This window comes from Uloborus diversus, chromosome 2, assembly GCF_026930045.1.
Source record: "Uloborus diversus isolate 005 chromosome 2, Udiv.v.3.1, whole genome shotgun sequence".
Taxonomy (NCBI): Eukaryota; Metazoa; Arthropoda; class Arachnida; order Araneae; family Uloboridae; genus Uloborus; species Uloborus diversus.
This window is the reverse complement of record NC_072732.1, coordinates 173,647,732-173,673,710: the sequence shown is the minus strand read 5'-3', so window position 1 is coordinate 173,673,710 and position 25,979 is coordinate 173,647,732. Positions and strand designations below refer to the sequence as shown.

At 32.4% G+C, this 25,979-nt stretch overlaps 1 protein-coding gene across 2 annotated transcripts in view; it reads left to right on the top strand.

Annotated features, from left to right (window-relative positions):
* The window catches only part of LOC129216159 (uncharacterized), a 121,153-nt gene that overhangs the window by 43,983 nt on the left and 51,191 nt on the right, over window positions 1-25,979 (top strand). The window contains exon 1 of one of the 2 annotated variants that reach the window (XM_054850327.1): window positions 9,022-9,100. The exons of the other annotated variant lie outside the window; for it this stretch is intronic. The gene's annotated coding sequence lies outside the window, so the exon portion shown is untranslated. Of the gene's footprint in view, window positions 1-9,021; window positions 9,101-25,979 lie in introns of those variants that run through there. 2 annotated transcript variants of the gene reach the window in all.

The window sequence follows — 25,979 nt, the reverse complement described above, 5'->3', positions numbered from 1 at the left end:
TATTAAAGTATTTGACTTATAATTCATATGATACTTTGATTTATAATGTATATGATACTTTGATTTATAATGTATATGATGTTGCTTTTTCGAGGGGGGGGGGTGCTTCATAGCATTTTATGGGTGCACCATCACTCTTATGGTGGGGGGGGGGGGTATTCTCGTATATATGAAATGGAATAATCATGTAATGGAGTTCAATGTTTTAATAAATAAAATATATAATGCATTTTGCGCACACTGTAAAAATAAAATCAGTAACCTATTTTGAATAAGTATTTATATTTGTGATGAGCTGGAAAGGGCAAGAACAGAAGAATCAACCCGAATGGTTCCAGCAGGGGGACTTGGTGTCATATTTAAATTCATCAATTTCTCTGTTGGTACTTTTCGGTACACTTTGTTCGTCAGAGAAATTGATTTGAGGTGAACGAATTCCGGAACGCGAAGGGTAGGTAAGTCCTGTCAAATTTTATCCGAAGATAAAAGCTATCAAGTTTGCTACAAGATATGTTTTTAAGTTCTGCATTAAAAATACAATATGTTGATAGTTTTGTCTTGAAAATATTAAGAGAAAAACTGAAGTTTAAGTTTGTTTAACAAACAATCCCCACTTTTCAGAAGGTACCCCCACTCCAATTCCCCGACGATTTTGTGATTAGGAGTGAAACTAGTAGATTATTTCATAATTTTTCAAAAATTTATAACTGTGCATATGTTATGCTGTTAACCATGCTATTTGTCATTAGAAATTCAAAAAAAAAAAAATCCACGAATGATTCTAAAATTGCTTGTATTATTGCTCTTAGATATGAAAGAATTGAAACTGATATGGTATGCAATACTATAATAAAGAATTATATTTTAGAAAAAATCACGGAAAAAGGATTCCGAAATTCTCGGAAACGTTTTTGAAAATTGTTTGAAGAATTCCGAAATACTCGGAAACGTTTTCGAAACTTTCATGAACCACAGCTGCACAGAATACTCAGAAACATTTCTGGAAATTACGGAAAGAGGATTCCGAAATACTCAGAAGCGTTTCTGAAAATTACGGAAAGAGGATTCCGAAATACTCAGACACGTTTCTGGACATTACAGAAAGAGGATTCCGAAATACTCAGACACGTTTCCGGACATTACAGAAAGAGAATTCCGAAATACTCAGAAACGTTTTCGAAAATTTCATGAACCGCAGCTGCACGATATACTCAGAAACGTTTCCGAATTTTTTTTACAGTGTATCTCCGCTAATTATTATCGGAGGATTATGTTAAATACCCAAACATAAAGACGGGAAGATTACGAAACCGTCGATACCTGGTTCGATGGTCAGTTCACTGTCGTTCGGGAGAAGAAGCTTGGATATACATAGATACATAGGTACATACGCTCAGTTTTTAATTATATAAGAGTACTATCCTCATATAAATTATTGCCAATGATCGCCACGTGCGGCGTGCTTCAACAATGAAACTTGCACCACGGCATGATAATTTGATAATGTTTAAAATGAAGGGAAATGCTTTATTGGGACAAGGCTGAACTCGATCCGGCAACTTAACAGTTTTACTTGTAAGACTGTGTCATTTCAAGGTAATGAAGAAACGAAAAAATGGTCAACAATGAACTCTATTATGTTATGTTACTGGAGTTTAGGGTTCATCCACTGCAGTTAGAGTTACAATTTCAACTATCAAAATATCACCAAGCAGGCAATGACTTTGTTCAAATGCAGAAGCGATTTTCACCCGTCATACCTTGACGACCGACTTCCTAGTTATTTAATAAACTTTAAAAAAGGAACTAGATAAACTCCTCGACTTACAATGTATCTCAGAGCAGGGTTCGTTGATTTAAATCAGCTTGATTTAAATCGTGATTAAAATCATGATTTAAATCAATTGATTTGAATTAAGTGATTTTTTAAACAAAATCAATAATTAAAATCAGTTGATTTTACTTTTATAAATTAATTTTGCATTTTTAGAATGTATTGCTCTAAATTTAGCTACACTGCATTATACTCTCTTAACTTCAACAGGTAAAACTACATAGATCGCTCTTTGTGTGTGTAACAAATTTTCACTCTATTGCTTTTGCTCCAAAATTACAGTTTAGAACAAAATAAAAATTTGGAGTTTTTCTTATACACCATGGCTAATGTAGTTCAGAAAAGTAATTGTGCAACATATTATTTTACACTAAAAACGTACATGATGATGAAAACCTTATCTTTATGCAAAGCATGAAACAAAATCACATCTTATCTAAGCATTATAACTTAGTTATAAATCTTAAAATATTATTGAATAGTTAGAGATCTTATCCTTATTTTAAAAGTAAGTTGAATGGACTCGTCTATTGTATGAAATATATTATGTTTAAAAATAGTAAAGTAAATTATATCTAAAAATTTTTGAACATTCAAAAAAAAAAAAAAAAAATCCGATTTAAAGGGGGAAAAAAACGACTTTTTAAATTTTTTTTTTAAATCAAAAAAGTCACGAACCCTGTCTCCAAGAGTACTATTACTCAAAGAAATCTTGCTAGTTCTGATTGTATTCATTTCGAACTTTTTAAACATGTTCGCTGAAATTTCATTGTAAGTAACTTAGTTCTCTTTTTCCTCATCTCCTTCTACTCGAAAGTAAGAAGTTTTAAGGAGGAAATGAAGATTGTAATCCTGCAGTCAAGAAAATTTTACAATTAAGTTGTTGGAATATTTCCATTGTTGCCAATTGAGTCATCAGCGTGTGGGAAGTTTCCCTGCTGGAGACTGGAAAAAAAAATGTGATTCACAGTCATGTGTCAATTTCACTTTTTCTTTCCACCCAAAATTAGGATGTTCTTGTAAATCCATTTTTCCTTGTATTCATTTGCACCGAATTTTCAGTTGGTATTCGGTATACTGCATATTCGGCGGACAAACCGAATATTCAGTTCAGCCGAATACTTCAATGTTCGACAAAAAAAAAAAAAAAATGTTAATGTTCGATAATTGCAAACATACATACTTTTTTTCCGTATTCGGGCAATGGGGGGCATCGCTCAAACACACCCTCAAAGACACTTCACAGCAATTAATTGGTAAAAGACGCAATTTTAGGCTATCTTTGATTTTTTTTAGGGGAAGGGGCGGGCTTTCTCCACTGAAATGTTTCAGATTCGAAATTCAACAAATTCAACAGTAGGCAATCTTAGACAAAGTTAGGGGAAGAAATGGGGTTCGGAAATTTCTCTTCCAGAAAGCTTTAAAAATTGATGTTCCAAAAACGCAGTTTTAGACTATCTTTTACTATTGCTTGAGGAGATGTTCGTTGGTCTTCCTACGGACATTTTTCAAAATTAAAATATTAATTAAACGAGATTGTGGATTATCTTTGGTAATGTTAGGGGAAGGGATGAAGTTCATCGACTTTCCTTAAGTAATTTTTCGAAACGTAAGTCCCAAAAAAAGCAACTTCAGACGATCTTTGATGTTTTGCGTTGGAAATGGAAATGAAAGTCAGAAACTTTGGTGACGAAGATGTGTGAACCAGGAAGCGTAATAAAGGATGAAATATCATAATAATAATATTAATAATAATCGCCCTTCCCTTGACTAATTTCTGGATTCGCCCTTGGGATCACTCAACCTGTATCCTCTTTTTCCTTATTGAAGCCAAAACTGTCAAGGTTTCACTTCGAAGTGTTGAAGAAACGTGTAACCCGCTGGAAAAAGAAATAACCCTTTAAATCATTATGCACTGAGTTGTACTAATATGATTTCAGTTTATACTAACGCTTTCTTGTGAAAAGCTTGATGAAACTCACTTTTGCAACATCCCAATCCGAAGTTTAAAAGCTGTTTCTACGAACATTTCTTGTCCTGAATTTATAACCACGTATATTTTATTTTCATTCAAAACGAAAAGGTGTATTTGAATTATACTTAATTCAAATTTTTATTTGGTACTCCTCTCGAGACGTTATTAGATTGTGTTGAAATGTTGTTAAAACGTTCTAATAAAGCTAAAAAGTTCTATTAAAGCTAAAAGTACCATTAAAATTTACATGAACTAATAGAATACCGTTTTGCTCGCTGAGCATTTTAATTAGTTTAAGGGTGGAGAGGTGACTTTCATTGCAACATTCGTATGTATTTCTACTCATATTTTCCTCTTTCATTTACTTTAGGATATAGTTAAAGACTTAGATGTGCAGTTTTGATGATCTCTAATAATGTAAACATGTTCTACTGACCTTCATCCTATATCATTTTTAGCGTACTTTCCCAGTAAGAGTCAGAAAAAGAAGAAAAAAGCATGAAAGAAGGCTTAATGCATCTTTAAAATATCGCAAAAAACAAAAAAAGTCAAAAATAAATAAAATAATTAAATAAATATTGAAAAATTAAAAATTGGAAAGTAGGGTATTGAGATGGGGAAAAATGTCTGTCGGTCTGTCTGTCCCCCCCCCCTAATAACTTTTGAATGAATAGTCCGATTCGAACAAACTTTATTTTGTTCGAAAGATCCCGGCGAGGACACCTCATTTCCATATTTCACTTTTTGATTTGAACTATTTTTTGTTCAATTTTGAATAGAGACGTACCGAGTAGCACTTTGGCCGAGTACCGAATACTCGGCCTTTCACTACTCGGCCGAGTACCGAGTTACCGAGTACTCGGTCGAGTTACCAAGTACCAATTATGTTTTAAGAAGAACCACCGACACACATGTGATGAATTTTGAACTTATTTGAATAGTAGTATAGACCTCCTGGTCCATATAATAGTTTTTAAAACTAAATTCCTGCTGAAATTTAATTACGCATTATATAAACAATTTTGTTTGTGTCAAAAATTTTACAAAAAAATTATTTTTAAAATTAAAAATAAATAAATAAATGGTATGATTAAACAAGTTGGAATTAAAACAAATTACAGTGAAATCACTCTAATGCAGACACTAACAGGACAATTTTTTTTTTTTTTTTTTTTTTTTTTTTTGTCCGCAATAGTGAGGTGTTCGCAGGACAGGGGTTTAATAATGTTATTTGCATTGGAACTGGGGAATTAAAAATTGTCCGCATAAGAGGGGTGTCCGCCTTTGAGGGGTGTCTGTTAGGAGGGGTTTCACTGTATACCAATCATAGTTCTAGTCCGCCAAACATAATTTTTAAAAGCAGATAAAACAAATATGCAGGAACACTGCAGACCACGTGTTTCCGCCCCCCTCCCCTCCCGTTGCAAGGAACGTCTTTTTCAGTGCATAACACGTGAGTTAAAGAATATAAAGACATTTGACAAAAATATCCGACTTTTGTCGGATGCCTTTAAATCCACGAGCTCCCATTTTGTGCATTGAAAAAGGAATTCCTTGTAACGCCAAAACACGTGTCTGCAGTGTTCCTGTACTGTGCTTTTAACGTTGTTTTGTTTCCTTTTGTTTTTTAAGCAAAGGTACTTTTGTATTTTTTATAACTTATTTTGTTTGTAGAAAAAATCCATTTTTAATATAAAAATTCCATACTTTCTATACTTACCTTTTTTGCATAATTTCTAATGATAAGTTTTATTTACTTTGAGGACATTAAAATAAAGATTTATTCTATTGAAGCATTGCAAACTGCATTACTCTCAAAATTTAAATTTGACTTATAAATTTTAATTGTAAATGATTGCAGAATATAATGTTTGCTCTTTTTTTAGACATTTTAGTATCTGTCTTGGACAATATTCAATTTTTTGCAACTACTCGGTATTGGCCGAGTATCTGATCAGAATTTGGCCGAGTACCGAGTACTCGGCAAATTGGCCGAGTAGGCCGAGTACCGAGTAGTTACCGAGTACTCGGTACGTCTCTAATTTTGAACAGTTCAAAAAAAAAACTAACATTAGCGCCTACGGGGAAATTCAAGGCAATTCCGAACTGTGAGGCGAATTTGCTTCAAACAAACTTTGTAGGAAAAAGCTTTTGATGAAAAACTTGTATATAAAATATCTTTTTGATTTGAACAATTTTCCGTTCAATTTTGAACAGTTCAAATCCCTTAACATTAGCGCCTACGGGGAAACTGAAAGTCAATGTAGATTCCGTATTTGTTTTTTTCAAACAAATTTTGTTGGAAATAGCTCTTGACGCCAAACTCCAGACTTCGACTCCGAGAATTTAGGGGCACTTGACTCCGACTCCGACGCCCGACAATTAACCTGACTCCGACTCCCCGACTTGACTCTGACTTCGTAGCTTTGGCAAAAATTTATACACGGAGGACAAATGACTGACTCCGATTCTTAGATATTCGACTCCGACTCCTTTACCCCAAAATGAGATTGACTCCGACTCCACAACTATGGTTTTGACTGTGAAATAATTATTGTTGATCTGACTTGTTTTTATTTTTACGCTAAAGTTTTAATTTAGGTATTCAGTTTTCGGCATAGACTAATAATAAGAGTAGACCGAGCTTTTTCATTCTTGCTGATGAAGAAAATTGGTTCATAGATGTATCACGTGACTAGTGGAAGGGCTTGGCGAAGACTTTGGCAGCATGGTTGCTAGATGGCAGCATTATCTATAGTTTGACACTCGACATGTATTTTAAGACAATGTGTTTTCATTAAAAAAAAATTTCCAAGTGCAGAGATTGAACAGTTTTTTTTTTTTTTTTTTTTTTTTGGTTATGCATTATTTTGACACTGGTAATAGTTTTTGGTCACAGTTTTCAGTAACTTTTATTTCATTCGGAACTACTACGTCAGCGTTGGCGTAAACGTAATGGCGTAAACATTTTGCGTTAACAGAAAAATGTACTAATCGGTATCTTAAATTGAAATTGTAGGTAAAAATCTTACCGTTTGCCGATTCTTTTTGGGCGCTTGAATATTTAATTGCTTAGAGAGTTATTGAAATTGACTAAAGAAAATGCACAATACTTTCTAAACGAAAAACTAACTATATTAACAAAATATTTACAACTTAGAATAACAAATTTACAAATCGGACTCCATAAAAGATCATTCTTCCGTGTTCCATCAATTTTTATTTATTTTATTTCGATCGTCTGCTACGATCAACGCCCGCTGTTGCTAGGATATCCACTAGTCACATGGTTTGGTTTATGAGCAGCAAAAGGGTTGCCATAGCTCGGTCTATTCTTATTATTAGTCTATGGTTTTCGGCGAATAAACTCGAAGTCATTTATGTTTCTACATAAAAATATGCGCAGACGATTTTTTTTCTTTTTTTTTTTTTTGACAATGAAAATTATTTCTTTAAGTTGAAATTTTATTGTTTTTATTTATTTTGGTAAGTGCATTAATTCATTTAAAAAATTGTTTTTGGCAACAGGGGAAAAAGAAACGGTTTTTTTTTATATGATGTATTTATTTTAATGAGCTTATTAGTTTTAAATATTATTTTTTCGTTTTGAAAACTGTTAAAGATTTTTTTAATGTAAAAAAGTGTATTAGCTGCTTTGTTTAAAAGTTGCTGCTATTTTTTTTTAGGCATTTAATTTTTTTTAGATGAGTGAGGAATATATTTTATTCCTAGAAATCAGCTTAAAGTATTTTAAAAATATGTTTGAAAAAATTTGCGATTTTAGCTATTTTTGAGAATATTGATCAGGTACTAGAAAGTAGTATGGGTATACGGGAAAGTAGGCTCGTCTAGTTCTAGACAGAACTTCTTGTTGTGTGTACCTTTTCCTAGTCTGAGTGAATTACACGGCATTTATTTTTTAAATTATTATTTTAGTTTTCGTCGTTCCAACTTTTTTGTTTCACCCTCTTCATCCTCCTTCTCCCTGCGTTAAAAATAAATGAAGCTTGTATTTAATAGCGAAAGACAACGAGAACGGTTCCCGGTGCATCCCTAGAATTATAAATGTACATAAATATACATTTTTGCATTCTTAAGTTCATTTTTGATCTTAACCCCTTCAGTCGGAATTATGAAATATTTGACCAAAAATGTTGACATTTGGTACACAGTGTACTATGGTAAAGGGTATCTTATAGACAAAATTTTGAGTTTGTAGGAGAAAAGTTAAAAGAGTTATGGTACGTTCAATATTCCAAACTTATAATTTTGAAATCAATATTTCATGTACAAAAACGATAAAATATCAAACAAACTTCATTATAAAATGTTCTACAAACAATTATAAAACATAATATAAGCGTTTGAAACGATTAATTAAAAATTATATATTTTTGAAAAAATCAGGAAAAAAACCTCGCTTTTCAGATGAAAATCCATGGTTGGAAAAACGAGCCACTCTCTATCTCTCAATCCTTATAATCCCAAAACGAAAAATTATTTCACAGATTATAATAAGCAGAATGTAAAGAGTCAACTACAAAAAAAAATCAACTAATTAAATCAATTATTAAATGATTAGCAGCTGTTTAAAGTGGTTGTCTGGTATACCGGGTTTCCTGATAACAATTTTCCTGATTTTCTTCTACTCAAAAGCCAAATGCGGACCAGCCACCTTCAGAAGTCATCAGGTAGGTCGGAGGGAAGGATTCTCCAAAGGAGCTTTGCATCACAAACTCGTGAAATAAACTTTCTGGCTTAGTATAGGTCATTGAAGGGCTTGCAAAAAGAATAGATCTCATTTGCATTTTTGGGAATTTGACTCCCCCCCCCCCCAGGGTATTCTACCAGGAAATGAACTTCTTCTCTCATAGTAGACAGTACGGCCCATTGAGGCTCTTAAACCATAAAACACCAAGCAAACAAACCACAAATAAAAAACAATTCGTTTTGTGGATTTTCTAAAAGTTGTCTTCCATTCTCTGAAAAAGAACGTCTAAATTCCGAGAGAATCTTTTCCCATTCAGTGATGAATGATTCATAAGCTATGTGCGTGAAGCATCTTGTAACTGAAAACGGTTCCTCTGGGAGAGAAAAGGTGAACGTCGCGTGGGAAAACCTGTTGCCGCATTTAGAACCTCCTCCTCTCCCTCTGCGTGTGTCTGTATTGACTTTCCGGCTGCATCGGATGCTCGCAGTTCCTGGCTCCGGCCCGTCTTGTGCAATAACAAGGGATTCCCTCACAGGATACGTGATACACCCATGTGCTGCTGTTATTACTCGTGGTCGTGGTAAGTCGATTTTATTAGTCAGAGGCTCATATAGAATGCAGAATGAATGTCCTTAACGGCTTCGCGAGAGCTTCCCTCCTTGGTTTGTACAACTTTGGAAACCGGAAGTGAAAAAATATATCTTTTTCTTTTACAATAGCTGTAAATTTAGAATGTCTACTATGACTACGCTTGATAGATTTGCCGGTTTGACCGGGACAATCCAACAAGAGGCATTGGACAGTCCCGGTTTTCTGAAAACATCCCGGTGTCCCGGCCAATTTACTTCACGTCCCTGTAAAAGATAAATTTGATTATGAATGACCACAAAGTCTAAAAATAATTAACTCTGAGGGGGTTTTTTTTGGATAATTACTTTGTTATGTGCAGGGTTCGCCGATATACTATATCAGTCGATATGTGTTATGATATATATCACGATGTATATCTGACATTAATTTCAAAATATCATGATATTTTGATATTTTCGATATTTATTTTTTCAACTGCGGTATTTTTGATATGAAAAGTACATTAATATTATAGTAAAATTGTTAATTTGCTATTAAAAATAACCAGAAAGTTATATACTATATTTTTATGATGCATTAATATAACAACGTAATATAATATTCTTTTTAATTTTATATTCATAAAATTAAAAGCAATGTAACAATTTTAATTCATATTAAAAATGCTAATCAAATATTAAACATTGGTCGAAAAAAAGAAAATGTCTTATGACTGTGCACTGACGAATGCATATTTTTTATTTCTGAATCATCATACAACCGTATAAGTAGCTAATAGAAGAAAAATGAGTAAAACATCTAATGCTAAATTTACTCCATTAAAATTGATAAAAATGTTAAATGAAATATTAGATATATAATTAATGAAAGATACCGTAATTTTAAGTCCACATATTGGAATAATAATGTAAGAAAATAAAGAGTATTTACTATTTTGAAGACTTAAGTTTGTGTTGATTGAAAATATCGGATATATATCAAAATATCGTATATTTTCGAACTCTGTATGTAATGAAATGATGATTGATGAATAAAAGTTAAGCGGAAAAAACCCCACGGTTATTGGAGAAATTTCAAAAATTTGTCTATAATATTTCTTTTAAAGTATTTAGTTACAATATTGAAGGCTGATTTCATACTCACTTTGGTATCTAGCGAAAACTTAAATTAAAACGTTTGAAAATAGAAGAAAATTTGTATATTTTGTAAGCGTAAAAAAATATAATTTTTTCAAAAAAAAAATAATGTTTTGTGCAAAGAAAACCTCTTTTTTTGTGTTCAGATTTGTGATATTTTTCTTCCTATTGAAAAAAAAACCTTTTACTATTCCTTTCATATTCTTCTTACTTCGCTAGTTGTTATCATACAAAACAAGTGTGTATATATACATAGTTGCTGCTTTTTCGAATCTTTGTTCTTTTATGTGTTTGTTTATGATAATTAAACAAATTTGTCCTCCATTTGCAAATATTTTTACTATTACTTTCTTCGTGTGCGCTTGAGTGTATTGTATACTCAATATTGTGTATTGATTTAGTTTTCTTCCAATTGATATTCTTTAACATTTTTCTGTCCTTGTATGTTTGTTTATTGTAATTAGTTTATCTTTCAGTTTTTCAGATCTTTTCACGTTTATTTTCTTCCAGTGCACTTATTTGTAATACCTTTCCAAGATTTTGGGTAGGTAGATAGTTTGTCTTCCATTTGCAAATATTTTTATCTGCCTTTTAATTAGTGTGTGCTGTATGCTTGTTTATATTTTCGTAACTATGCATACAGAGTTTGCCTTCCAATTGCTGTTCTTTCAAGTTCTCGTATTCTTGTAAATGTCTGTTTGTTTATCTTTATAAGTATTTAGTATTTCTCCAATTTTTTAAACTGTTCTTTATTTTTTTCATTGTCCTTTTTTCCCTATGTTCTTGCTTTGGTTTTATTATTGTACGTTGATGGTTTCCTATTTTTCTCTTTTTTCTCCTTCTTATTTATTTATTTATTTATTTCTAATTTTACATTGTGTATTTTTGTGCTGTCTTAAAGATGCATAGATAATTTTCCGATTGATTATCTTTACATTTTTTCATACTGTGTGTATAAATGAATTGTCAGTGCGTCTTGCAACTACTAATCTTTTAACTTATTTCTCTACACAAATTTGTTACGTCCTAATTATGTGTGGATAATCCATCTTATTTTGTTAATATTTTCTCCTTTTCTTTCTGCGATGTTGTTGCTGTTACAATATTGTAATGTGTACATGGCAATTGAAAATGGAAGTGGTATTGCGTTTAAGATGAAAATCAGTGGGAAACTGCCATCAGCCGCAAGTTTTTCTCTTGGAAATTTGAGTCAGAGTCATGTTTGAGATCAAGTTGACATCACTTAAATTTTGTTCAATGAACTAATGCCTGACAGCTTTTTTTTTACTAAAAAAAAATTAACTATGTTTTGCTCATTGTAATTTACAGTTAACTCTGTTTACTGCTGTTTTGTTATCATAATCGTACAAAAATATAGTATGTATAAATGAATGAAATACTGATATTATTAAATAAATAGATAAATGTTAATTGTCAAGAAGCAAAAATATTTTGAACACCTTTTTCCTTCACATTATTTTCCGTTGTCACTCATAAAAACCGTTCTATTTTCCACGGGGTCGTTTCCAAAATTTTTAAAGTATTTTTTTCTGAAAGAGCATCTTTAAAAACATAGGATCTGACCATTTTTTAAATAATTTGTTTAAGTTTAATATTTTTAAAAAAATTCTTAAATCGGTGCGCTTTTATTGTTTACGCTTCTGTCCGATGACATCACAAATGATGAAATGCCATTCAGTGTTGCCATTCACAGAGAAAAATATTTAATTCGCATCTTTACTCACGTGTATTGGCAACGATATGGTTGATAGCAAGCGTAGAGCGCAATGCATATTGACCGTTCCCAAGCGGTAATTCTGTAATCCACGCTGTGGCTTGATTTCATCCATGCTCAATAGATGGCGCCACTACTTTTTCATGAATTTTTTTTGCTTTATTTTTAAAAATGTCTTGTGTCTTTTGAAGTTTTAACCATGGATAGCTTACCATCCGGCTTTACTTATTCAAATATTAATATTACAAACGATCAAAACGAAAATTTAACTTACAGAGTAAAAGAAATCACTGATGAAAATGCTGCAAATTAAATTTTTTTTTCTTAATTTAATTGCGGATAATCCCGAAAAAAAAATGTTATTAAAGGGACAGAACAGCCGATTTAAATTATTGGAATTTAAGAAAAAATGTGAAAATTCATGTGCCTAAAGGTTTAACGTTGTAATTAATAATTTAATCAACGGTCTAATTGATACAACTATATCAATTAGATAACATTATATGCAGTATTCGGGGGGGGGGGGAGTACATGTATATAGTGTGAAATGTAAGTCAGAACAGCTCTTTTACAAAAGTACTCCAATAGGCTTTCTAGTTTTTTATTTATTATTATTATTATTATTTTTTTTGAAAAACACAAAGACACACATATATATATATATATATATATATGCCAATGATTTTTTTTGGTGGTGGGGGGGGGGTGATCGCTTCCTTTTGGGGGGGACACATTCACCCTTAGTTTTATTTACCCATGTTTTGTAGCATTTTTTAAAATTAATTTTCTGTTTAGTTTGTTCTTTAAGTTTTGTTGTTTTTTCCACCAGTACTTACATGTTCTTAACTTAATTGCTCTGTTTAGCCTTTTTTGGTTAAAGATTTTTTAGATTGTATTTGTGTTTTTATAAAAATTGAATTAACTTCTCTTTTGATTGGCTTATACAGATTTAACTTAAATATGCTTGTTAATTTTATACACACAATGAAGATACAAAAAGTACTTGGCGTGTTGCAACAACATATCCGAAATCAGGGAGATTTAATAAATACAAAATCAGCTATCGCTGTGTGCATGACAGACAGACTAGTTTCTGGGGATGGTCCTTCAAAGCATACAGGATGCACTGCTAAATTGACAATCACAATACAAAGGCAAGTTACTTTCAATTAAATGTATATATAACAGGGTTTGAAATAGTGTTCAATTTCTAGAAGGGGAATGTCCCCCGTTACTTCAGATTCCAGGGGGGATTTTTTGAATTTCGGGGAGAATTTTTATAAGTTCTGAAAATTTGTTTACAATTTTTTTTTTATAATTCATTTTTATTTCATTTTTCTATTTATTCATTTTTAAATTATAATTTTTTTGGTGTAATATCAGTCCCATTTTCAAATAATTATTCCTTAATTTTGCACTTTTACTTTATTATTTCATTTTCAATAAAATATTTTACAACTAAGCACCCCTCCCCACCTAAAAAAATCATTGGCATATATATATATATGTGTGTCTTTGTGTTTTTCAAAAAAAAAAAAATAATAATAATAATAATAAATAAATAAATAAATAAATAAATAAAAAACTAGAAAGTCTATTGGAGTACTTTTGTAAAAGAGCTGTTCTGACTTACATTTCACACTATATACATGTACTCCCCCCCCCCCGAATACTGCATATAATGTTATCTAATTGATATAGTTGTATCAATTAGACCGTTGATTAAATTATTAATTACAACGTTAAACCTTTAGGCACATGAATTTTCACATTTTTTCTTAAATTCCAATAATTTAAATCGGCTGTTCTGTCCCTTTAATAACATTTTTTTTTCGGGATTATCCGCAATTAAATTAAGAAAAAAAAAATTTAAAACTTACATTTGCAGCATTTTCATCAGTGATTTCTTTTACTCTGTAAGTTAAATTTTCGTTTTGATCGTTTGTAATATTAATATTTGAATAAGTAAAGCCGGATGGTAAGCTATCCATGGTTAAAACTTCAAAAGACACAAGACATTTTTAAAAATAAAGCAAAAAAAATTCATGAAAAAGTAGTGGCGCCATCTATCGAGCATAGAAGAAACCAAGTCATAGCATGGATTACAGAATTACCGCTTGGGATCGGTCGATATGCGAGCGCAATTTTAATTCGCTTGTTGATTATCATTACTTGGAAACGTGGTAGAAAGATGCACCACATAGCATCATTTGTGGCGTCATCAAGACCATGCCTTGTTTGAAAAGTCGGACATGTTTAAAAATTAATAAAACATTAAGCGTTGGAAAATGAAAGTTTTTTCTCGCTCCATGTTATTTTTTTTTTTTATTTTTTTTCCCGCTTATTCTATCAATTTCAGTGACAAAAAGTACTACTTTTGACTGAAGGAAACAACCCCATTGGTTGTTTTTGGTCTATACTGGGTGTTATTTTAACCAATAGCGTAAAAATTCATTATTAATTTAGCTACAAGAGTCGTTTTAAGAGTGAACTCATTAAGAGTTGTTTCTCATTATCGTTAAGTTCAAGACACCATTTACATTTCGATCTTAATGATATGTCTTTTAATTGAACGATTTGCGTTTCGTTCGGTCGTAGATTTTGTATTTACAAAACTGCCTCTTGCTTTTTTTTTTTTTTAATTTAAATTTTGGATTGACTCTTCAGGTTTTATGATCATCAGGAAAATGGATGCTGCATTCCATTCTTTTTGTAAAAAAATAGAAAATTCTGCAAATGTTTTCAAAAAAAAAAAAAAACGCATTTGTATGTAATGAACTTAAAATACGGAAAAGAAGATATAGTAAGGGAGTTCTTCTTAATTTTTATAACGAGATTTTGCTCGATTCGCTTCATCATTTCACACAAATATTATTCGTTTGCGAAAGAACGATGAGGGAAAAAAAACAATATTTATTCTATCTTACATTACAGCTCTTTATCGTAAATTTAAAAATATGTGTCACCTGCATTTCACAATAGAAGTAAGTTTTCAAAAATGTCCTGCGAAGAAAAAGAAAAGAAGAAGCTAAAAAATGAATATTTTTAGTTTTTGGTGTAATTTTTATTCTATTAGAATGTAACAATTACAAGTACAGTGTTGGCAAAAACCCGGGTTTTTTTGTAAAATGCCCATGGACCCAGGGTTTTTTGGGTTTTTTAAATAAAACCCAAAAAAAACCCAACTGAAGCTGGGTTTTTTAAAAGAAATGTGGGTTTTTTGTCTTTTTTTAGGGAAAATATGGGGGTACTTGTAGCATATTGTAGCGTATGTATATGGACAAAGCACAAAAATTGTCTTTGGGAAAAAAAGCTGGAAAATTCAGCGTTTTCTGAAGAGAAGTATAAAAGATGACAAACCCACGAATGGTGAAGTTTCAGGTTTTTTAGTTTCCTTAATTACCAACAGTTAAGACAAATTTACTTCTCGAGTGATAAAATCTATTGTTTGTTTGTTTGTTTTTAATTGCTACCTACATTTTTTTTTTTTTTTTTTTTGCATTTTACTTTATTGTATTTCATTTTGTTATGCAAAACTACTGTAGAACCTCAAGTAGTTTAAATCCCTTTTTTACTGAATTCCAGCTTAATCAAGACATTTCTTTGAATTTTATGTTGCCTGTTTTTCTATTTCTGTGTAATGGAGTAAGAAATATTAAACTTTTTCGTAAGATAATGAAAAAAATGCTGTACATCCTATTCTGTTTTCCATCCGGACCGTTTGTAAAATCTGTTAATTTCTTTAAAAAAATATACCTTGTTTATTCAAGATTTGTGACGTGTTGGTTTGCAGAAAATAATTCACATGAAAGCCTTTTAGCTAGAGTAGTTTCCTCTGTACAATCTACAAAAATTGAGAAAATCTGAAGTGACAGGACTTAGTCAAGATAATTTGAGTTATTTATTGAGACCAGTGAAAGAAAAAAGTTAAATATATTTATTTAAAGTATTTGAAGTATTTTTTTAATGCTTCTAAGAGTTAAGAAATACTATTAAAATTCGAAGTTCATTTTTTATGTTCATTGTCTGCGGTGAAGAACAAATAAAAAAGAAGTTTAAATTGTGAAATTATTTAAATTAATTAATTTTTTTGAAAACAACTTAGAAAATTTTAAAAAACCCAAAAGTGGGCTACATAATGGGTTTTTTTTAATGGGTTTTTTCAAAAAAACCCATTGGGTCCAATCTGGCCAACCCTGTACAAGTACCTAGTATTTAGCAGGAAAAAAACGTTTTATCATTTCTCTGGGCCATAAATATTTACTTAAATCTACTTGGGGAAAAAATGATATTAAATCAGTAGTGTCTAACCTTTTTCTACCTGACGGTCGCACCTCATATTAAAATGATTTTCGCGGGCCAGAACACATATATGTTTTTTTTTATATTTTTCCAAATAACATGGAAAAATTTCGGCAAAGGAAAGAAAATCGAAAACCAATAATTGTTTTTATCATTACTCGATGCTTCTTTTATGCATCTGTTTTTCAGCAACATATTTCTAAATATTTGACTCCAAATTTGTAAAATTTTCATTAACCGTGCTTTCTGATTTGTAGCATTTAAACAAAACAACAGGCCACACGAATCAGCTTCGCGGGCCAGATGTGGCCCGCGTGAAGCAGGTTGGTCGTCACTGCTTTCCAATCTTACAAATATTGCTCACAAATTTCTTTGATGAGTCACCACAAATATTTGTGTCAGTAGAATTAATCTTAAAATTGGTTTTTAATTTTTATTTAAACGATGTAAAAAAATTGAAAGGTGTGTTTTAAACTCTTAAAATCACGAATCCGATTTCATTCGTATTGCAACCATGAATAGTTGCCCATAAACACTAAGATTGCAAAATAATAATAATAATTAGTAATTAATAATAATAATAAAGACTTTCAAAATGAAGTAAGTTGCAACACTTGCTAAACTGTAGTCAGTGAACAAAAGGACTATTTCTTGTTTTACCCTAAGTTAAAATAATTTCCACCAGGATTTTATCTTTTTACTTAAACACTTTTAAATTGTAACGTAATTAAGAATATTTTATTTATTTATTTTATGTTTTTAGTATTTATCAGCATTTTTCAACAATAATAAATCATTTTTAATTCCTATTTGCACTTTTTATTGGTAGATATTTATTTATCTTAATTCTAACTTTTTAACCCTTTGAAGAACCTAAACTGGAAAGTCATAAGTGGAAAATTACGCTTTTGTTTTTTAAATTTTTTTAGCTATTGTTTTTATTGAATAAATTTGCTTTGTTTTTTAATAGTAGTAAGATTCTTGTGTTTCAATAACTGAGGGGAAGGGAGTATAATATAATAGTTTTTGTATTCGGTGTTAACTTAAAGGACCCATATACCCCATGGTCTTTAAAGCATTAAAAAGGAGCACTTTTTCTCTGTACTGGAAGGGTAAATTTCTGGATGTCTTTGAATTAGAATTCTCTTTTCCTAGTCCAGGGGTTCTCAAACTCGGTGCCGTGGCACCCTCGCGAAGTGTTCATGTCATCAATATAGTATATGTTGGGTGGGTTTATTAAATAAGGTCATGTAGACCAACAATGCCATTCTTCTCTTTTTTGATATTGCACAGTAAAAATCCTCTAAATCGTGGCTTCATCTTCATCAGAAAGCCTAACTGATGATAAAGTGTTATCAGCAAGCATTTTTCAATAACCAGGCAAAAGTGTAGCCAAAAGTTATTGCAGAAGAGTGATGTAAAAACTACCTGATCGTATTCTGCTGTAAGTTTTTCTTCTACATGGTTCATTGTAGGTAAATATGTAGTATAAAAAAAAAACTTGCTTATTGTTCTTGTAGCCTAAATTATGTAGTTAACGAATTCACAAAATGCCACTGCGTACCGTCATTTTTTTTTTTTTTTCCTGTGACTTGATAACTAAGAAAAGTAGATAGTTGGCCGTTAAGACTGTGTTTATCCTTCTTAACACTCCAGTGTCCTTTTACTATTACAACGAAGTATCGATTAGAGGATATGATTATGTGCTGCTTATGCTGCACGTATCTGCATGAATTGTGCGAAAAAAAAAAAAAAAAAATAGAAATTAACGAATTATATCAGTTGTCCCGAATTTGACAAATGATCTTTCTCCTTTCCATGTAAAAAGGAATTGGAAAATTTTATTTCCAATGGAAATAAACATGGAATTTTTGGTAATGTTTTTGAAATTATCAAATGTGCCTTTAATATATTGATATTAAAGGCCCGTTTAATTTGTTTTAGTTTGATAGCACTATTTGGCGTTTTTGTTTTCAACTTTACGTTAAGTAATCTTAGCCCAAGGGCCTAACTAAATCGCTTTACTTTGCTACTGTGGAAGAAACACACTTAAAACTTAAATTTTCACTTAATTTTATTATTTTCTTAGTTTTTATGAGTCATCTGATGAATATGCAAAAGCTGGAGCAATTCAATCATAAAGGAGAAACATTTTAGGTAATGAACCTTGGAGAAGCTTTATTTAGCGCACTTACTTAAATAATAGATAACTAGTGTGGCATGAGGAAATTCTAATTCTTCAAAGGGTGCAGCGAGTCGAAAAAGTTTGCGAATTCCTGTCCTATTGTCCTATTATTTTCTCATGTTATGCAGTTATATCTATGAACAAAAATAATTACTCTAATTATGTGTCTAGCATTGAAATCAACAGATCAATCAAAGCAATTACATCATTTTTCTATCCAGAAATTTTGCCGTTTGAACCGAAATGAATTGAATTTACCTCAGTTTCGTGAGCTTCAAGTACCTCTGGCTGCCTGCCCGAGCATTGTTTCTCCAACATTCCAGCCTCGAGTGTTATTTCTCTCGAGTTCTATTTCTAGATCATCCTTAAACTACTTTACAGAATTTTTAAACTGGTAAACCCCTGATCTACAACAAGCATGGATCCTGTAAACAAGTATCTCTCGCATTATGTGGGTCTGATAACGTTTGCTCTATTTACCAGTGCGTACAAACCATGTAATCAAAGCATTTAAAGAAATTAGTATTCATTGTATTTTAATTTGACAAGAAATTTGCAGTTGCTCATTTAGGCGTATGCATCTTTCTGCTTGCATCTTAAGTATCCTTGAAGAGTTTAATGGCTGCTATTGGCAGGTTGCCATTTGTTAAATCAGCGAGAGGCAGTTCAAATGCATTGCCAACATTGAAGTCAAATATCATTACTTCGTGCCTTATTGAAGAGAAGAGCCTCTGACAGAACACTTGAATTAATAGAGGTGGAGGTAGTTAATCTTTCAGTGAATAGTTTTTTGGCAAGTCACCCAACCTTTTTGAGCAATTTTCTGAACAAATTCTATCTTTCTCATAAGCAGAGGTTTTCGCGGTTCTAGAGCTTGAATACGCTACCTTGCGGTGATTTAAGAAACTGCTGAAAGAGGTAAAATATTCCACTCCACGTATCTCCTTTGTGGTTAAATATAGATTTCAGACAGTTTTTGATCTAATGTAATTTTAAAAGAATAGAAAAGAAAAAAACAAACTCAATGAAAAATTACTCTCATTGACGAAATTTAAAAGCAGGTTACAAGCAGGATTGCAGAGATAGGAGGTCACGGGAGGTCAGTGTGACCTTCCAAAAATTTCCTTATTTGGCAAATTTTGTTTGACGATTCAGAAAAATTTAGAGTTCAATTCGGCGAAACCGATCTATCGATTAAAAATCTACATTTAATGCTCTTTCTTGCCACAAAACACGCACAAAGTTAGCTTACGTAACTGGTGCGTGGTGGCATAAAAACGATATAATAAATAGTGTCACATCATTTTAAAGTTTCGTAATTTGGAAGAAACATTTTCTAACTTTAAGTATGCATGATTAATTTAGACAAAAAAAAAACAATCATTAAACATCGCGTAATAAATTTTTTAAGCGCATTGTAATATTTGAGACTAAATCACTTAGAACTACTTTTCTGCATAAAACCTTGGTTTTCTCCAATGCTGCTTTTTTGAGTTGCATCACTTTCCTTGCCGATGTGCGATCTGTGTTGAGTGAGCTATAGAGAACACTAGCGTAAAACCTTTATGTTAAATATTTTTTTCCGAAGTTAAACAACTTTTTAATTTGGGAGCAATGAACTTACTCTGTGAATTCATGAACATATTTTAAATTGCTAATAGACTTGAAAACTAATCTACTGGCCAAGTCATAAAATCTACCCTTGGGGTGCGAGTGTAATTTTCTATTCCAGTCCGTAATTGTGTTTGTTTATCCAAAAAACTAACTAGAAGTGCCAACCTTTTGTATATGAAAATAGTATCTGTTTGTTTTCTGTTAGTACGAATATACTTAATATCGTAAAACCTTTTAAATAGCTATTCCAAATTTAACGTTTTTCTTTGCGGGAGCGATGACTTGTTCAGTGAAGTCATAAATATCTATTAATTTTGAACCTAAAAACTAATCTACCAGCCAAATCATGAAAAATTCCCTTGTTGGCATGCTTGGTGAGTGTAATTTTCCATTCCTGTATCTAATTCTGTGTTTGTTTATCCATTACCTAGAGCTACCAGCATGTGGTATATCTCTTTGTCTTCGAAGTTTTCTCTTAATACCAATATCTCTACGTAATATATCCTTGAAATTCCCTTAATTCTCAAATTGATTCTTTGAGTGAGCTACTTGTTTTGTCAAGAAATAATCATTTCCTGGTTCAAGAGTTGTGTACCGCGACGAGTTCCATTATTTTCCGCTAATTGAGGTAGCCCGAGAAAAGCCTTGATCACGCTCTACAATTGTGTTCTTTTCCCGGTAGAGATCTTTTGAAAGTGGCCGCTATCATCGCCGAGCTCCCCAAATCGAACAATCTCTTTTGACTTAGCTAATTTATGCTATTCAGACCGTAGGCTCGCGGCTGATACGTTTATTATCTTTTTACGAGAAGAGGAAGAGAATGGCTCTATTACTAGATGAGAGGAAAGTGTGAATGAAGTGGTTTCTCCTGTGTTGATCGCAAATACTCCGTAAAAGCCGATTGAAATCATTTTGAGGTAGACATACCATACGTCCGGGATGAGCTCGGACGCATATAAATAACTCAGTTAGGACGTTAGGAGCCTTATAATAGTTTTGAGACTCCTGATTGGCCAGACTACACAAATGAGTCGTCCATGTTTTTTCCCTACATCCAATGCATCTGAACAAATTTCAGTTTTTCAGATGTTTTAAATCACGGGCGGATCCGAACAGAATTTTCGGAGGGGGCCATTTGAAAAAATATGATGCTTTGGAAATTTTAGAATTTTACAAATATTAATATAGCCCACCTTTTAACCAATGCATTTTTTAGGAATTTTCACTAGGCGACACAAGTTGAACATAAAGGCTGTACAACCTTCCCAATAATTTTCCTCTTTTCTTAACAAACGTGTGCATATATCGTCGCCTCAAAGTGGTATTCCTGTAATCAGTACTAGAAGTTTCTGAGGCGACTGTACAGGACTTCTGTTTTAAGAAGAAGCCGATATGAAGCAACTGTAAGTTTAACATTAACTCCGAAGTAAAAGGGGCCCGGGGGTTTCTCCCGCGGAGAAATTTTCGAATTTGTAGTCTTAAAAACGCATTTTAGACGATCTCTGATAATATTAGGGGAGAAGAAATTCGGTGGCGCTCCCCTGCATATTTTTCGAAATTGTAGCTCTAAGAATGCAGTTTTAGGCGATCTTTGATGATGTTAGAGGGAGGAGAAATTTGAGGGCCCATCAAAGGAAATTTTTCTGATTTGTAATCTTAGAAATGCATTTTAACTGTGTTTCGTAACATTGAGGACTCGGATGCGACCCCCCCCCCCCCATTTTTTGAAATTGAAATCATAAAAACGCAAACCTTATCTCCAATAGAGGAAGGTGCGGAGGTTCTTTTTTTGCAATTGTAGAGCTAAAAACGCAGTTTAATACGATCTTTGGTGATGATACGCGGAGGAGAGATTCGAGGGCCCACACAAAGAAATTTTTCTACGAGTAATTTACAATCTTAAAGATGCATTCTAGTTATCTTTGGTAATGGTAGGGGAGAAGAGGTTTGGAGCGCTCCTCCGGAAATTGTTTGAAATTGTAGCTCTAAAAAGGATGTTTTAGACGTTTTTTGGTGATGTTAGGGGGAGGAGAGTTTAAAAGGCCCATCCCAAGAATTTTTTTTAATTTATAGACTTCAAAACGAATTCTAGATTATCTTTGGTAAGGTTAGGGGTTGAAGAGATTCTGAGGTCCACTCTCAAAATTTTTTCAAAATTGAACTCTTTAAATTAGAAATGTAGGCAATACATGACTCATGAGTAACTCTTAGAGGACTAGCAATTTTTCGAAACTGAAGCTCCAAAAACGTAATTCTTGAAAACTTTCAATGACGTAAGAGGGGAAGGAGTTCTCCCTCGGAAACATTTTGAAACTCAGGCACTTAAAACAAAATTTAGGCCGATCTTGAACTATGTTGGCGAAAAGGAAAGGTGGGGAACCCTCCCCTGGAAACTTTTACAAGTTACTTTTTTAAACGCGGTTTGTAGACGATCTTTAGTAATATTAACAAGAGGAGTAGTTTGGAGGGTCCCATATTAAAAAGGGAAATGAAGAATAATTATACAGCACAGATTAAAGCCAGGTTAAAACTTAAATCTAACTTTAACTTAATGCGCAATCATTAAATGTATTTTATTATTAACTTTTTATTAGCAAATTTTCGTTCGTTTGTTCGGATGGAATATTAAAACAGGTAGTATATCTATTGACAGGCTAGTAAAAAATATTTTTAAAATATTATATACATAGAAAGTGTTTCTTTAAAAATTTCTGTACAAATTTCTTTGAATCTTAAGCTAGGAGCTGATTTATTTCCAATGTACATAAGCGTAGGTTTTTTTTCAACGTAAATTTGTAAGCAAAATTCATACTTTTAGTTTGAAAATTAGAAAAACTAAGTTTTTGAAATGACACATTTAAAGTATGAGAAAGAACAACACAAAAGCGTTATATCATACAAAATCTTCGGATCTAATTGCGCTTATGTTTTTTTCTCAAATTGGAATTTCCTTTAGTTTCAACTTAGTATTGCATACGATATAGTTAATCTGTGTAGTTGTTAATTACTAAAATAACTTACCATTTCTTAAATTAGGAGCTGAAAAAATATATACTGGATAAAAATTTCGTTTTATCCAGTAGCGAGATATTGGCTTGTCGGGGGTGTGAATCTAACTATTTCTCAAAATACCATATTTTTATATCGAAACACATATGAAACTAGACACAAATTTTCTCTAGATTTCAAAATCGGGGTTATTATTATCATTTTTTTTTCTGACATAGCAAAAAAAATATGCGTACCTTCCAAAGAGACCGGAAACCATCCGGGTATTCTTGCTCGCTTTGTGGGAGACACCGCGGTCATAAAGTCATAAAGTGCTAAATGAACTCAAATATTTGGTATACACTTGATATTTTTGAAATTTTCGTGGGGTGGCCATGCCTTCCCTCTGGCATTGTTTCCTCGGCGTTGTTTTGATATTCATGTTAGACTTTGAGGAATAATAAGGATTTTTTCAATATTCAACTCTGAAAAAGGTTTTTAACTGTTTTTGAAATTTCTCAGAATAGTGATGGCCCCCCTCTCATTGTTTCCTTATTGTTAGACTTTGTATGCATTATAAGGGAAGTTTTTTGCATTTATGCTCAAAAAAAGTTTTTTTTAACTATTCTTGAAATTTTTTCGGGGAGGGGGGCATGGGCCCCATAGCCCCCCCCCTCCCCCGTCTGGATCCGCCCATTTTTTAAATTCAATTTTGAGCGTTTTTAGCTTTTCTCTTTGGAATCATGCCCAAAATATTTTGTTTCATAGTGAAACAATAATTTTAGCTAGCAAAACAAGCTATAAAAGAGATGGATGACTTTTTACGTGATAGCCAATCAATGGTCTCCAAAGTTTTACATGATCTATAGCAGCGGTTCCCAACCTTTTTCTCTTTGCGAACCCCTAAGAACAGGCAAAAAAGTTCGCGAACCCCCTGATGTTGAAATTAGTAACATGTAAGAAACAATAAAAAAAACAGCATGTTTGCTTTCCATTTTTTGCAGCATTTGATTGCAATAAACAAAAATATAATTGTAAAATATCATTAAGTGCAAACATTAATAAAAAGTTAAAACTACATCTACAAGAAAAATTATAAACAAGAAGTTTTATAAACCAACTATTTTTTTAAGCATACTTTAAAATGGGGAAAAAATCCTTAATGCGATATTTGTGGTTGTTTGACGGAACAAAGAAACTGAAAGTTTGGTTCAATGTCTGACACTTTGAGTCTTAAATCAGGCTCTGCATTCAATCTGCTTCGGTATTTATCTTTGAGATAAGCATAGGAGGAAAATCCTTTCTCGCACAGATATGTTGTACAAAATGGTAATAAAATTCGAATTGCTTTTTTGGACCAAACGGTATAGTCATTTCTTACACTGATCCAGAAGTCAATTAACGAGAGCTCTTTAAAGGTAGTTTTCAATGAATTATCACAGGATAACTCGATGAGCATTTCCTTTTCAGGTAATGTCAGGGTGTTCTCTAAGCATGGATTTCCTTCAAAAAGATTGCGTATCCAGTTGTTTGAGAGAGGGACGTTACGTCTATTAGGAAAATACTCGTCAAAAGTTAGTTCAAGATGTTGCAGATGTTCACATACATTTCTTTTAACGCTTTCATCAAGTTTCATTGAGTTTTCTGATAAAAAAACTACTAAGAGAAGTGAAACAAGAAAATTCACCCATTTCCAGGCATTGGATCCAGAAATTCAATTTTTTTACCATAGCTTCAGTTTTATCATATACAACAAAAATATTAACAACTGCACCTTGCAAGGATAGATTTAATTCATTTAATTTTGAAAAGATGTCAGCTATATATGCAAGTCTTTCACATCCAAAGAGGATCGAATATGCAAGTGGACAAGTGAAATGGATGATCAACAAAAAAAGCTTGGACTTCTGACGTCAATTCAAATAAGCGTGTCAAAATTTTGCCACGGGAAAGCCACCTAACTTCTGTGTGAAGAAGTAAAGTAACATGAAGGCTTCTCAATTCCTCACAAAGCGCGTGAAATAGACGGCAGTTTGTGGCACGTGATTTTATGAAATTTACAATTTTTACCGCATCATTCAAAGTAGCGGATAATTCTGCGGGAATACGCTTACATGCTAATGCTTGTCTATGAATGCAGCAATGAGTCCATTCAATTTTCTCGTTGATCTTCTTTACTCGCACCACAAAGCCAACAAATTTTCCTGTCATTGATTTTGCACCATCCGTGCACACACCCACGCACAAAGACCAATCTATTCCATTTTCTTCAAAGTAACTGTTGACCAGTTCGAAAATTGCTTCTCCAGTTGTGTTGGTTTTCAAAGGTTTTGCAAATAGTACATCTTCTTTAATTGTATCGTTAAAAATATACCTAACATAGACAAGTAATATTGCAGCGTTTGCAACATCAGTCGACTCATCAAGCTGGATCGCAAAATTATTCTCTTTTATTCTATTCACAAGTTCTTTCTCCACATTACTTGCCAAATCAGTAATTCTGCGTGATACTGTGTTGTTTGATAGCGGAACCAGGTCAATTTTTTTTGCTGACTTTTCTCCCAGCATACACTTAGCAATATCTTTAGCACACGGTCCAATTAAATTTTCTGCAATTGTATGTGGCTGTCCAGATCTTGCAATTCTATAACTGACTCGATATGAAGCTTCAAGGGCCATTTTACTATCTTCGTTGGATTCTAACAGGAACGTAGAGACGCTACACTTTTTATTATATTCCAATTTTCTTTTAAAATATTCGATAGGTTTGTCCTTGTGCGTCGGATGCTTTGTTTCGAGGTGTCTTCTCAGAAGTGACGGTTTCAAACTGCTGTTCGCTAGAACTTCGTTGCAGAGAAGAAGAGGCGGTCTAGGTTCAGACTCTTCTCTAGTAAAATAAAAGCCCATT